This window comes from Manis pentadactyla, chromosome 11 (assembly GCF_030020395.1).
Source record: "Manis pentadactyla isolate mManPen7 chromosome 11, mManPen7.hap1, whole genome shotgun sequence".
Classification (NCBI taxonomy): Eukaryota; Metazoa; Chordata; class Mammalia; order Pholidota; family Manidae; genus Manis; species Manis pentadactyla.
Window position 1 is genome coordinate 66,592,070 of NC_080029.1, and position 15,646 is coordinate 66,607,715.

Sequence of the window (15,646 nt, forward strand, 5' to 3'; positions counted from 1 at the left end):
AAAGATTATAAAAGGAGAGATATAGGATTACAGCTCTGTCCTAGTAGGAGACAGAAAATCAATACATGTATTTCTTACCATGAAAATGAAATGAAAAATCAGCATTTTGAGAGGATCAATATCCTCTTTTCCAGGCACACTTCATTAATATAAAAGGTAACCTTAAAACTTCTTTCTAGCCCAGAAAGAAAAAGAGAAAGATTGAGAGAGAGGGAGACTCCAAGTCTGACTTTTAGATGAGAGTGATTAAAGGCATTCTGTGCTCTGTTCTACCTACTCCATTAAATATAAAAAGGATTCTCCATTTTTAGTTCTCTATTAACACCACCATCATAGATTTGAAGTGGAAAATTTTTAAGGATCATTTTATGCAGTGTTTTACTTTATTTCTTGTTCTGAAATTATTTATTAATTAAAAAGTAATACATATCAAATACTATAAAAATAGATAACATTGAAGTTAAAAGATCCTCCTCTATCCCCATATTCTCATCTCCAGTCAACAAGTGATGAGGCTATTTATCTTTGTGAGTGTAATATATGAAGTTGAGAGGAAATGAGCCCTAAAGAAGAATCATCTTTAAAGATTCTGAAGTATTAGTTATCTGTATTAATGAAGCAATATGGAAGTGTTTGCTAATTCAGTGTTTATTTACCAGGTGTTAGTAGGTATTCTAAAAGAAGTTGTTACAGCAAATAAATCGAGAGAGTGATGATTGATTTGGGGGTAGCAATAACAAAGTGAAATATATATATATATATAAATCTATTATTATTATTATTTTTTGCTTCCTCTAGAAACTCCACTAACAACACTACTGTCCAGATTTTGGGTTATGTGTATATATATATATATATATATATATGTGTGTGTGTGTGTGTGTGTGTGTGTGTGTGTATAAACACTTGAGAATGGAAAGAGAAATAATAATTTCTTGGAAAGCTGGAAATTAGAAGAACAAGTGATAAATGCCTTAGCCAACTGAAGAAAGCTAAATCCTAAGCCAGCAGTGTAGAGAGCAAAGAACCAACCTGATTTTACTTCAGAATCTTTTAATGTCTTGAAATTGGTGAAACCACATACCTCTGGAAGTGGAGGTGGAAGAGCATGGTAGTGAAGAATTAACTTTATGCAAAGAAAAGTCTAGCCTTTGTCCTGAGTCCTGGGAGATAATCTCTAAACCCTTAGAATTTCCCAAGTGATATTATTTTTGTTATTCATGGTTGACCCCTCAGACCACACCTGTAACTTTATACTAAGAAGGTGATTTATAATAAGGACTAGCAAAACAGAAAGAAAACCACGTGGTTAGGGGGCTGGGGCTTTGAGTCACCAAACACGCAACCTTTCAATCAAGCATGCCTAATAATGAGGCCCCAGTAAAAACTATGGACACTGAAGCTCAAGCAAACTTCCCAAGTTGGCAGTATTCCTTGAGTATTGTCACACATCAAAGAGTCAAGCACCCCTAAGGACATGGAAGCTTTGTGTTTGGAATCTTCGCAGTCGAGTTCCACTATGTGTTTCTTCCTTTGGCTTGTTATGATTTGTGTCCTTCTGCCACAATAAAACTACAATTGTAAACATAGCACTTTGAGTTCTGTAGTTGATCTACCAAATTATCACATCTGAAGGAATCTGTGAAGACCTCCAAATTTATAATCATCTGGTCTGAAGTGGGGATAGTCCTGGGGAGCCCTGAACTTGCAACTAATGTCAGAAGTCTTGGGCAGACTTGGTAGTTTTGGAGGACTGTGCCCTTAACCTTGACTTTGGTCTAACTCTGGGTAAAGGGGCAATGATACATCAAGAAGATTAATTTTGATAGAAAAATGTTTAAAAAGCAGTTAGAACTAGGTCTTTCTTACTCCGTATTGCTGGATAGTTGCTCCCACTCCTAATTCTGGCAGAAGACCAGAGGTTTATTCTCCAGAAAGGATCGATCAAAGGGTCTCTGAACTTAAGGACATGAGCAGAGCTAAGGACAGAAGTGCCTTGAAAACAAGGGGGTTAAGTTAACAAAGGCATTCTGAGTGCTAAGACCGCAGTTCTCTTCCCCAGTTTGACTCTTCAAAGCCTTTACTGTTGTCCTGTCAAGAGACTAGAGATCCCCTCTCGAGGAGATTTGATCAGTCCAAGAAGAAAAGTTAGTGAAGTTTGCACAACCAGATTACCTTATAGGGACATTCACAGTCAACAGGCCCATACACACATGCAGAACATTTTATTCTAGTTTTCCATTCCTAAATATGATCAGGCAGTCAAGTATTAGCATAGATTTAGGGAAAGTTCTAATATGGATAACAGACCTAAGGACAAACAAAATCCTCAACCTGGAAGAAACAAATTATGCAAGAAGAAGATGATTTTAGAGAAAAAGAAAGATTATCAGAAATAAGATTTTGTATCCATGAAACAAGAACAGAATGTTATTTTTTTTTAATATTAATAGAATAATAAAGAACTTTGGCAACATAAAAACCTGGTAGTAGGAAAGGAAATTTCAACACAATGGGTGAAAATAAATTTGAAGAAATCTCACAGGAAGCAAAGCAAAAAGATAAATAGAAATCAGGAGAGAAAACATATGATAATTAGCAACCAATCTGGAGGTACAACATTTGAAGAAAAGGAGTTCCTGAAGGTGAAAGGAAAAGAAAGGAGAAAAGAGAAATCTTTTAAGAAAATGAAAGACAGGAGTTTCTAGATTAAAAAGATACCACTTAGTGTATGAGAATAGGCACAAACTGAGATACTTTATTTGAAAACTCAGGATATTAGGGAACATGAAATTTACATTGGAGATAGAGGCATATGTAAAGAATCATAAATTAGATTGTTTTGGATTTCTTAACAGCAACTGTGATATTGTGACTTATAATAAGAAATATATCCTTGGTTTTTGTCCCCATTTCTGGCAGAGACCTCCTAAAAGTCTTGAAATTTCCTAAACACAAGAACAATGGGAGCATCTTTGTTATAGTATTTGGTCTTTTGTTCTCTCCTGAAATAGCTCCAGAGCCATAAAGGTGAAAGAGTGTCTTGTTATTCACAACAAAACCTTTTCAACCACGCCTGAGTTTATGTCAATGAGATGACTTTTAGAAAGCCCTTAAGGATGGGGGCTGGTTGCCAGGGGAACCAACCTTGATTAGAGGATTGCAACTTTCAGTCCCACACCCAATCTCTGGGGAGGAGAAAGGAGCTGGAGGTTGAATCAATCACCAGTGGCCAATGATTTAATCAACCATGCCTACCTAATGAAGTCTTCATAAAAACCCAAAAGGACAGGGTTCAGAGCACCTCTAGATTGATGAGCAGGAACACATCAACGTGCTGGGAGGGTGATGCACCCCAAACTCCAAGGGAACAGCAGCTCTTGGGCTTAGGACTCTTCTGGACCTTGCCCTATATATATATCTTCATCTGGCTATTCATTCAGGTCCTTTAATATTCTTTGTAATAAAGTGGTAATATAGTAAGTAAACTGCTTTCCTGTGTTCTGTGAGTATCTACAGCAAATTAATCAAACCTGAGAGTGGGGTCATGGGAACAAAGAAGGGGGTCAATTTATAGCCAGTTGGTCAGACACACCAGTAACAACCTGGATTGCAATTGGCATCTGAAGTGTGTGGGTGTAGGGGAGAGTCTTGTGGGACTGACCTGTGAGATGTGACAGTAACTTCAGGTAGATACTGTCAGATTTGAGTTAAGTTATAGGACTCCCAGGTGTATCACAGAATTGTTTGGTGTGGGAAAAAGCACCACCCATTTGGTAATTAGGAGTGAAGTAGAATGTTAAGAGTAAAGGAGACACACAGTAGTGTGTTTTTTCTATAACAGCAACATTGGAAGCTAAAAGACAATAGATTTCCTTAAGAATGTTAGCATAGAATTGCATATCAAGAATAATGTAGAATGACAAACAAATGTGAGGATAGAATAAAGATACTTTCAGACATTTAAGTTCACACACAGAAAAACCTCCCAAACACTTTCCAGAATTACCAGATCTCTCTAGATATTCTACCAAGAAAAAAAACAGTAAACCAAGAAAGAGAAAGTCATGGGATACAGAAAACAAGAGACCTAGCACCCCAAGGTGATAGGGAAGGGAAATCTCAGGATGGCAGCTATGCACCAGAGGCAAGGAAGCATGCAGTCTGGACTGGAATACGTCAGAATGCTCTCAGAAAGGCTGCTGCTAACAGACGACGTTGAAAGAAAACCTGCTGTAAGTGAACATACTTAGAAGAGATTTATTCAACTGGTAGAGAACTGGGAACTGAATTAGAGATAAACACACAGAAAACTAACCAAATAATGACTATAACTCCAGAAAAAAATAGGAAATTGTACAAAATTAGAACAGGAATCATTACTCTACTTGCTTTAGCCAAAAACTGCATTTATATATTCTTAATAATACAAATACGAAATGTTGATATAATCCAAGTCAAAACATAATTTTATAGGCAGGATGGGGTGGGTGGCAAATGTGTGTGCACACACATGTACGTACACCCCTGTGAGAGACTTGCAAGAGAGAGATGGGGTTGGGGAACAAGCTAAATAAATTTCTCTTTTTTCATAGTGAGAAGTGAATAGATAAAGACAAAAAATACTCAGGAAGTAACCATACCATTTTATTGTTTCAAAGTGGAGGTAGTTACCAAAAGAATCAGCCAAAAGAATACTTGCCTCTGGAGAATGGAAAATGGAACAAAAAGGTCTGGTGACTGCTGTGTGTCTTAAATCTCAGAACTACTTGACTCTACCTGTGTGCAAACACATAACTTTAAAATATCTAGATTAAAAAATGAGTTTCTTAGTTGCAAGACACAGCTTTAATATGCTCAGGTACACTGAGCATCTTCAAATAAAGGATAGGAATATTGGGTACATTCATTCCCAAACTTATTTGACTAGGAAAAGGATTTTGTTTTTTTGGTAGAAAATGTCACAAGACTGGATGGGATGCTCAGTTAAAATACTAAGTTTAAAATTGTGCCTATACCATATTTTTTAATACAAAATACTGTGACTCTCTTCAGTATTAAGGCTGTATTTGTTTCACTCAAATATCCCTTTAAGAACTGCATCCTGTGAACTAAATATGATCTCATGATGAAAGCCACAGATGATTAAGTAATCCAGTTGAAGGTTAAGTTATTTCATTATCTGTCCCATGAGTAGATACATTCTGGAATAACTTTTATTTTTGAAGATAACTGAATCAGACTGAACTATCAAATAAATGAACTTAAGCCAAATATTTCAACTTTAATATTACATTTGTTTTTGCTATTCATGTGGCAACATGAAAACACATCAAATAACTACCTAAACTGCTGTTTTCTCATAAACAGCAGGCACTTTACAGGTGTTGAACTCTCATAGAGACCAGGATTTTCGAAAAATTATATCCTATTCACTATTATTTCCTTCGCACCCTAACCTCTCAGACATGCAAAAAGGATTTTCTGTAGAAGATTCTGATGTAAAATTAAAATATACTAATGGGAGATGGCAAAGGCTCTTAATATCCAGAGATCTGATATGTTTAGAGATTCCCCCCCTCTGAATGTTCTTTATTACAGAAAGAATAATTAAAGGTCTGTTTTTCAAATAAACAATTTCAGCAAGGTAGCCAATATTTTATAATGGTTTTGATTAAAATGCATCAAGTTCATTAAATACTGTCAAGCATTTCTGCCCAACAAGCCATCTAAATTGAAGGTGGGAGTTTGATAAAATATGACTTGTTCTAACATGAATTGGTGTTTGAGAGAATAATTCCTAGAATATGGAAGGGTTATATATCATGGACCTTCAAAGATAAATGAAATATGTATTTTCTAGTGGAAAGTAGAGAGACAGTGTAGCCCATAAATATTTTTGCTCTGTGTATTCTGGTAGAAAATAAAAGCATGAGGTATGTAGCAGTTTCGCATAAATTCACCTTCACTGAATTTTTGTTTTTCTTAATAAATTAAGAATTAGTAAATTCTCTTGCTTAATGAAATAAACAGCAATAACAGAAACTGCTGGGTAAGAGCTAATGACTTAAAAGCCTCTAAAAAGAAGCTAGCAGATCCTTCATCAACCCTAGAAAATTAGTTTTAAATTAAATATTACCAGGTGTTTTGCCAGATCTTCGTTTCAACAAAAACAGAAAAAAAAAGTTGTATTTTAAAATTTAGAAACCCCTCTAAACCACAGGCGGATAAAGGGCAAAATGCTGAACACTACAACAGGCCAAGCTATGCTCTCCCTCCTCAGCCATGAACGCTAAAGCCTAAGTTGAAAGCAAAAACCCTCCCGCCCTTCGATTTCATTACTCACCACTAAGCACGTCTAGCCATGGTGTGGAGGGGAAGGAGCAGCACATCCCAGAGAGGTCATCACTCCAGAGCCTTTCACTTCTCGCCCTCCTCAGGCAAGTCTTTACGAAGACTTCCTCATCCAAGCACATGAGCACGTGGCTGGCATCCAAGAGTGACTCAGATGCTTGAAAGATGACTGTCCCTTAAGATTTTTCATATCTTTCTTTGTTAACAATAGTTAAAATTTATGTGACACTCAGAAACAATTGGTCCTTCTCCAAAAGGTTGTGGGAATCATCCGTTTATAATTTTTCAATTAATTCTTCACAATGACATCATACATCACATGACACAGCTACTTTGGGTCTGTCTTAGTCATTTGCAGCCAAATACAAATGGATCTCAGACTAAATCTGCTTGTCATAGCTTCTGTTTGTGCCCTTTGCCCTGATTCTATCACTGTTAACAGTTCTATATGATTCAAACATTGACTGGATACTACAGATCCTATGAATGAGTTTCCTCAACAAGAAATGTTACTTCATATGCCTGAAAATGAACAACAGAATATTTCATTAACATGCACCTGACTCAATTTTAAAATAAGAGCATTTGGAATGACCTTTAAATTAAGCTGGAGTCTACAAGTAAGAGTTTTTCTAATTTCATATTTTTATAATGTAAAACAAAGAACAGCTGAGAGAAAATGTTTTTTCTCAGCTTCCACCATAATGTGCAAAATAACATGAAAATTTTAAAGAAAATAGATTTAGATTTATAAGGAGGCAGATGAATATATTGGCCTGATCATTTTATGAACACTGTAATTTAAGAAAAAATTATTTTATGAGCATCTCACTTTGACACTAACCTGGGTGCTCTAGAAAACAAGTGAGTTAGCACTTGCCGACCCTCCACCCTCCAGGAACTTGAAGTCCAGAAAAGGAAGAACTAGCAGTTTCTGCTGTACTTATTTCTCAACTGAACCATAAAGAGAAATAGGTTGGAGAAAAACTGATCTTAAACAGAAGGAATTAAGTCCCTATACATGTTTTTCCATTTTTTAAAATTCCCAGCTCTACTGATATTTAATTGACATAAAACATTTTGTATGATTAAAGTGTACATGACTATTTACACAAAAATGATTACTACAATAAGGTTAGTACACATCAATAGTTCACATAATTATATTTGTGTGTGTGTAAGATTTACTCTCTTAGCAACTTTTAAGCATATATATAGTATTGTAAACTATAATCACCATGCTGTACATTAGATCCTAGAGCTTACTCATCTTATAACTACAAGTTTGTACCCTTTGATCAATATCTCATTTTCCCTACCCCATCACCCCTAGCACCCGCCGTTCTTTGTTTCCATTAGTTTGTCTTTATTTAAGACTCCATATATAAATGAGATCATAGAGTAATTGTCTTTCTCTGATTTATTTCACTTAGCCCTCATCCATGTTGTCATAAATGGCACATCTTGGCTATTGTGAATTATGCTACAATAAACATAGGCATACAGATATCTCTTCAAGACTGATTTCATTTCCTTTGGATATACACCCAAAAGCAGGACTGCTAGATCATATATATGGTCATTCCATTTTTAACATTTTGAAGAATCTCCATACTGTTTTCCATAGTGGCTGCACCAATTTACAATCCCACCAACAATGCAATGGGTTCCCTTTCCCCCACATCCTCACCAACACCCGTCATTTCTTATCTTTTTGAGAGGTCATTCTAGTAAATGTGAGGTAGTATTTCATTGTGGTTTTGATTTGCATTTCCCTGATAATTAGTAATGTCGAACACCTTTTCATGATAACCATTTGTCTGACTTGGAAAAATGAATATTCAGGTCATCTGCCCATTTTTTAGTTGGATTATTTGGGATTTTCTGCTATTAAGTTATCTAAATAACTTAATAACTTAAAAAACCAACTCTTAAGGTTTCATTTAACTTTTCTATTGTCTTTTCAGTCTCTATTTCCTTTCTGCTCTATTCTTTTTTATTTCCTTCATTCTGCTAATTTTGGGCTTAGTCCATTCTTTGTTATCTAATCCTTTGATATGTAAAATTGGGCTGTTTGAGATCTTTCTTTTTTCTTAATGTAATCATTTATCACTTTAAGCTTCCCTCTTGGACTGCTTTTGCTGCATCCCATAAGTTTTGGTAAGCTGCACTTCATTTTTATTTGTCTCAAGATACTTCCTGATTTTCCTTTTGATTTCTTCTTGGAGTTACCTGGTTTTTAGGACTGTATCATTTAATATCCACATATTTTGTGAATGTTTCAGTTTCCTTCTTTATTGATTTCTACTTTTATACCATTGTGGTTGGAAAAGATACTAGATATGATTTCAATCTTCTTAAAGTTGTTAAGCTTGATTTGTGGCCTACCATATGCTCTATCTTGGACAATGTTCTGTGTGTACTTGAGAAGAAGGTGTATTCTAGTGCTATGAGATGGACTTTTCTATATATGTCTGTTAGGTCATTTGTCTATAGCGTTATTCAGATCTGCTGTTTGCTTATTAATTTTCTGTCTGGATGATCTATCTGGGGTATTGAACTCCTCTAGTATTATTATAATGCTATGTCTCCCTTCAGTTCTATTAATGTTAACTTCAAATACTTAGATGCTCCAATGTTGGGTGCATATATATCTATACTTCTTATAGTCTCTTGATGAATTGACCTCTTAATCACTGAAGAGTGACCATCTTTGTCTCTTGTGACTAACTTTGACTGACAGTATTTTTTATCTGATGTAAATACAGCCACTCCTGCTCTTTTTTGTTGTTGCTACCGTTTGCATGGAATATCTTTCTCCATCTCTTCACTTCTACTTACATGTCCTTAAAATTAAAGTGAGTCTCTTGTATACAGCATGTTGTTGGATCTTGTTTTTTTATCCATTCAGCCACTCAGTCTTTTGATTGGAGAATTTAGTCTATTCATGTATAAATTAATTATTAGTAGGTTGAAAATTTACTATTGCCATTTTGTTAATTCTTCTTTTCTCAGTTCCTTTCTTCCTTACTTCCTCCCTTACTGTATTTCTTTATTTATTCTTTTTTTTTGTAGTGGTATGCTTTTAATTCCTTTCTCTATCTTTTGTGTAACTACTACAGGTTTTTTATTTGTGGTTAACATGAGGCTTACATAAACAATCTTATAGATAAGTGTATTTTAAGTTAACAACTAACTTTCAAACCTTATTTTTGAAAACTCTACACTTTTACTTTTCCTGCCCCCACATTTTACTTTGTATCTTTTTTATACTATGTATCCATAACCAAATTATTATAAATATAGTTACCTTTAATAAAAGTAATTTATATACCACATCACATTATTAGGCTAATCTGAATTTCACTATATATAAACCTTCACCAGTGAGTTTTGCATGTTTTCATGTTGTTACTTAGTGTTCTTTCATTTCAACTTGAATAACAACCTTTAGCATTTCTGTAAGGCAAGCTACTGGTGTTGAACTCTCTTAGCTTCTGTTTACTCAGAAATATCTTAATCTCTACTTCATTTATTAAAGGATAATTTTGGCTTCAAAGGATAAGGGTGTACTATTCTTGGTTGGTATACTATTTTTCATTGTTTTTTAATTTTTTCCTCTCAGCACTTTGAATATTTCATCCCACTCCCTCCTGGCTTACAGGTTTCTACAGAGAAATTTACTGCTGGTCTTACGGGGTTTCCCTTGGATAAAACAAATCATTATTCTCTTGCTGCTTTCAAAATTCTCTCCTAGCTTTGATTTTTAACATTTTGATTATAACATGTCTCAGAGTAATCTTTGGGTAGATCTTGCATTGGGTACTTTGAGCTTCCTGTAACTGGATGTTGATATCTCTTCCAAGATTTGGGAAATTTCCAACTATTATTCCCTTCTCACTTTTTATTAGAAAAGAGTTGATATACATTATACTGATTTCAGACATACAACATAGTGACTCAATAATTATATACATTACTAGATACTTGCCACAATAAGGGTAGTTACCTCATTATCATACCAAAGACATTACAGTATTATTGGTTATATTTTCTATGTTGTACTTCCATTCCTATGACTAACTTATTCTACAATTTGGAGTTTATAGCTCTTTATCCCCTTCACCTCATTCACCCTTCCCCATAAACCTGTCCCAATGGTAACCAACACTGTTGTCTATACCTACAGTCTATTTCATTTTTGTTTTTGTATTTTCCTTTTAGATTTCACATACAAGTGAAATTCTATGGTATTTGTCTTTCTTTGCCTGGCTTATTTCACTTAGCATGACAACCCGCTAGGTCTACCCATGTTGTCACAAATGGCAAGATTTCCTTCTTTTTATGAATGAGTAATGTTACTTTGTGTATATGTATCACTTCTTCTTTATCCTTTCATCTATTGATGGACACTTTGGTTGCTTCTATATCTTGGCTATTGTAAATAATATGACGATAAACACAGGGCTGCATATATCTTTTTGAATCAGTGATTTTGTTTTCTTTGGGTAAATTCCCAGAAGTGGAATTACTGGATTGTATAGTATTTCTATTTTCAGTCTTTTCAGGAACTTCCATACTGCTTTCCCCAGTGGCTGCACCAATTTATATTCCCACCAATAGTGTACAATGGTTCCCTTTTCTTCACGTCCTTGTCAACACTTCTTAATTCTTCTCTTTTGGATAGTGGCCATTCTAACTGGTGTGAAGTGATGTCTCACTGTGGTTTTGATTTGCATTTCCCTGATTAGAGATGTGCAGCATCTTTTCATGTGCCTGTTGTCCATCTGTATGTCTTTTTTGGAAAAATGTTCAGATTCTCTGCCCATTTTTTAATTGAATTATTTATGGGGGGGGGTTGGTGTTGAGTTGTATGAGTTCTTTAAATATTTTGGATATTAAATCCTTATTGGATGTGTCATTTTCAAATATATTCTCCCATACAGTAGGCTGCCTTTTTGTTTTGTTGAAGGTTTCCTTGCTTTGCAGAAGCTTTTTAGTTTGATGTAGTCCCACTTGTTCATTTTTGCTTTTCTTTCCCTTGTCCAGGGAGATGTATCCATAAAGAAATTTCTCATGCTGATATTCATGAAATTCTTGCCTGTTTTTTTGCTAAGAATGTTATGGTTTCCTGTCTTACATTTAGGTCTTTAATCAGTTTAGAGTTTACTTTTGTCTGTGATGTAAGAACAGTGATCTAGTTTCATTCTCTTATATGTAGCCTTCCAGTTTTCCCAATACCATTTATTGATGAGATTGTATTTTCCCCACTGTATATTCATGACACTTCTGTCATATACTGAACATATATGTATGGGTTTATTTCTGGGCTCTCTATTCTGCTCCATTTTGGTCTGTTCTTGTGCCAGTACCATACTGTTTCAATCACTATAGCTTTGTACTATAGCTGGAAATTGGGGTATTCCCCCAGCTTCATTCTTTATCAGGATTGCTTTGTCTATTCAGAGTCTTTTGTGGTTACATATAAATTTTAGGATTACTTGCTCTAGTTCACTGAAAAATGCCATTGGTATTTTGATAGGGATTGCACTGACTCTGTAAATTGCTTTGGGAAGGATGGCCATTTTGACAATATTAATTTTTCCTATCCATGAGCATTTTAGACTTCCATTTATTAATGCCTTCTTTAATCTCTCTCATGAGTGTCTTGTAGTTTTCAGAGTATAGGTCTGTCACCTCGGCTAGGCTTATTTCTAGGTATTTTACTCTTTTTAATGCACTTGTAAATGTGATTGTTTTTTTATTTCCATTTCTTCTAGTTCATTTTTATTAGTATATAGGAATGTAACAGATTTCTTTGTATTGATTTTGTATCCTTCAAATTTTTGAATCCAGTTATTAGTTCTAATAGTTTTTTGATGGACTCTTTAGGATTCTCTATATATAATACCATGTTATCTGCAAATAGTGACAGTTTTACTTCTTCCTTACCAATCTGGATGCCTTTTATTTCTTTTTCTTGTCTAATTGCCATGGCTAGGACTTACAGTACTATGTTGAATAAAAGCAGTGAGAATGGGCATCCTTGTCTTGCTCCTGACCTTAAAAGAAAAGCTCTTAATTTCTTTGCCATTGAGAATGATGTTGGCTGTGGGTTTGTTATATATGACCTTTATCATGCTGAGGTATGTTTCCTCTATACCACTTTGTTGAGTGTTTTTATTATGAATGGATATTGAATTTTGTCAAATTCTTTTTCAGCACCTATTGAGATGATCATGTGGTTTTTATCCTTCCTTTTTTAATGTGTATCACACTGATTGGTAGATATTGTGCCATCCTTGAATCCCTGGAATAAATCCCACTTGATCATTGTGGATGATCTTTTTTATATATTTTTGAATTCAGATCACTAATATTTTGTGTTGAGGATTTTTGTGTCTATATTTATCAGGATATTGGTCTGTAGTTTTCTGGTTTTTGTAGTGTCTTTGTCTGGTTCTGGTATTAGAGTAATGTTGGGCTCATAGGATGTTTGGAAGTATTCCCCCTCTTCTATTTCTGGAATACTTTATGAAAGATAGGTATTAGCTTGTCATGAAATATTTGGTAAAATTCAACTGCAAAGCCATCTAATACTGGACTTTTATTTGTTTTTTATTATCAGTTCGATTTCATTACTAGTAATCAGTCTTTTTAGATTTTCTGTTTCTTCCTGGGTCAATATTGGAAGATTGTATGATTCTAGGAATTTATCCATTTCTTCTAGGTTGTCTAATTTATTGGCATATAATTTTTCATAGAATTCTCTTACAATTGAATTTCTGTAGCATCAGTTGTAACTTCTCCATTTCCATTTCTGATTTTGTTTGTGTCCTCTCTTTTTTTCTTGGTAGGTCTGGCTAAGGACTTGTCTATTTTGTTTATCTTCTCAAAGAACCAGCTTTTGGTTTTGTTGATTTTTTTTCTATTTTCTTAGTCTCTATTTTATTTGTTTCTGCTCTGACCACTATTATGTCCCTCCTACTAATTTTGTGCTTTGTTAGTTCTTTTTCTGGTTCCTTTAGTTGTAGGGTTAGATTGTTTATTTGGGATGTTTTTGTTTCTTGAGACAAGCCCACATTGCTATAAACTTCCCTCTTAGAACCAGTTTTGGGGCATCCCACATATCTTCAACCATTGTGTTTCTATTTTAATTTGTCTCTATGTATTGTTTGATGTCCTCTTTGAGCTGCTCCTTAATTCACTGATTATTTAGATGCTTCATTTAGCCTCCACATGTTTGTGTTTTTTTCCAGGTTTTTTTCTTTTAATTGATTTCTAGCTTCATTCATAGCATTGTGGTCTGAGAAGATGCTTGATATAATTTCAATCTTCTTAAATTTGTTGAGCCTTTTTTTTGCATCTTAATGTGTGATATATTTTGGAGAATATTCCATGTGCACTTAAGAAAAATTTGTGTTCTGTTGTTTTTGGATAGAATGTTCTGTATATATCTGTTAAGTCCATCTGATCTAATGTGTCATTCAACACCTGTTCCTTTTTTTGTTTTTTGTCTGGATGATCCCTTTATCATTATATAATGTCCTTCTTTATCTCCTGTTACTTTCTTTGTTTTGAAGTCTATTTTGTCTGAGGTAAGTATTGCAGCTCCAGCATTTTTTTCAGCCCTTTTTTTGCATAGTATATATTTCCCATCCCTTTTCTCTTGCTGTTAAGATTCTCTTTGTCTTTGACCTTTGACATTTTGATTATGATATGTCTTATTGTGGACTTCCTTGGGTTCTATTATTTGGAACTCTCTGAGCTTCTTGAACCTGGTTGACTGGTTCCTTCCCTAGGTTAGAGGAGTTTTCAGCTATTATTTCTCCAAATAAATGTTCTACTCCTTTCTCTCTTCTCCTTCTAGGAGTCCTATAATGCAGATGTTAGGATGTTTGATGTTGTCACAGAGCTCTCTTACTCTATTCTCTTTTCTTTTAATTCTTTCTTTCTTCTGCTGTCCAGCTTGAGTGCTTTCAGTTTACTCTGTCTTCCAAGTCATGGATCCATTCTTCTCCACCCTCTAGTCTGCTGTTCATTCCTTCCAGTGGTTTTTTTTTTTTTAATTTCATCTATAGAATTCTTCATCTCTGATTGGTTTTTTTTTAGATTTTCTATATTTTTGTTGAGGCCTACTAGGAGTTCTAGTATTGTTTTCTCAAGTACAGTGAATATCTTTGTAACCATTGCTCTGAACTCTTTATCATGTAGATTGATTAACTGTGTTTCATTTGTGATTTTTCCTGTTTTTGTTTTTTTTTCTTGTTCTGTCATTTGGAACATATTCCTCTGTCTCCTTATTTTGTATGACTTTCTGTGCTTGGTTCTTTGAATAAGTTGAAAGGTCTTGCTCTCGCAGATTTGAAGGACTGAGCTTGTGTAGGAGAGTCCCCTGTGTAAAATGCATGTGTCTCATGGTTTGGTAAGCTATAGGAATGTCAGTGTGGGATGGGTTTTTCCTAGTGCTGAGACTTTTAGGGCATGGTCCTGAAGGCATTGGAGTAGCTCTTGGGTGGGCAACTGTGGGTTCTGCACTGGCAGGTAGAGGCTAGTGAGCCAGCAGAGGGTTGAGAATGCACTCCAAGTAACTCCAGATTGGCACCAGCTGAGTTCCCTGTGCCTCATCACACTATACCTGTGTACACTCTGGGCTGCTCAGGACTGCTCTGGGGAGTTCCTATGTTTGGTGTTCACCAGGCCCCACTGGCTGCATGGAGTCAGATTCCATGCACATTGCCACATGGCCCCTGTGTGCTTTTAGCTGCTCCAGGGAATCCCCCTATCAGTGCCCACCAGGTCCCACTAGTGACCAGGGTTCAGGCCCAGCACACATGTTCCCCATGGTGCTCTGCATAGTTGCCACAGCCTGCAGATTCATACACTCTCCCTGTAAGCCAGGAAACATTCAGGTCCTGCTGATGGGGCTGGGATGGTGGATGACATCAAGCAGCTAGGTGGACCTGCTATCACACCCAGATCCTGCCTTGGCTGCACTACAATGTGCAAAAGGAGCACAAATAATGGCACTCCAAGTATTCTTTGTATTCAAAAACAGTGTGATTCCAGACTTCATGCAGACAAAAGCAAGAAGGCTTTCCTTCCCTGCCTTCTGGCCCTATGACTTTAACAGTCCCTGCTCCTGTATGCCCAGGCTGATCCAACCTCAATCTACCAGTATTAAAAGGAAATAAAACTGCAAATCATGCTTAATTTCCCATTTTATTTACTTTTTATTTTCAGCTCTGAATCTCTCATTCTGCTTTTGATAAATTTATGTCCCTTTCAATAT

At 35.4% G+C, this 15,646-nt stretch overlaps 1 protein-coding gene across 3 annotated transcripts in view; it reads right to left on the reverse strand.

The window, feature by feature from the left end:
* Positions 1-15,646, reverse strand: part of AKAP6 (A-kinase anchoring protein 6) — a 631,616-nt gene that overhangs the window by 410,232 nt on the left and 205,738 nt on the right. The window contains exon 1 of one of the 3 annotated variants that reach the window (XM_036881259.2): positions 6,347-6,466. The exons of the other annotated variants lie outside the window; for them this stretch is intronic. The gene's annotated coding sequence lies outside the window, so the exon portion shown is untranslated. Of the gene's footprint in view, positions 1-6,346; positions 6,467-15,646 lie in introns of those variants that run through there. 3 annotated transcript variants of the gene reach the window in all.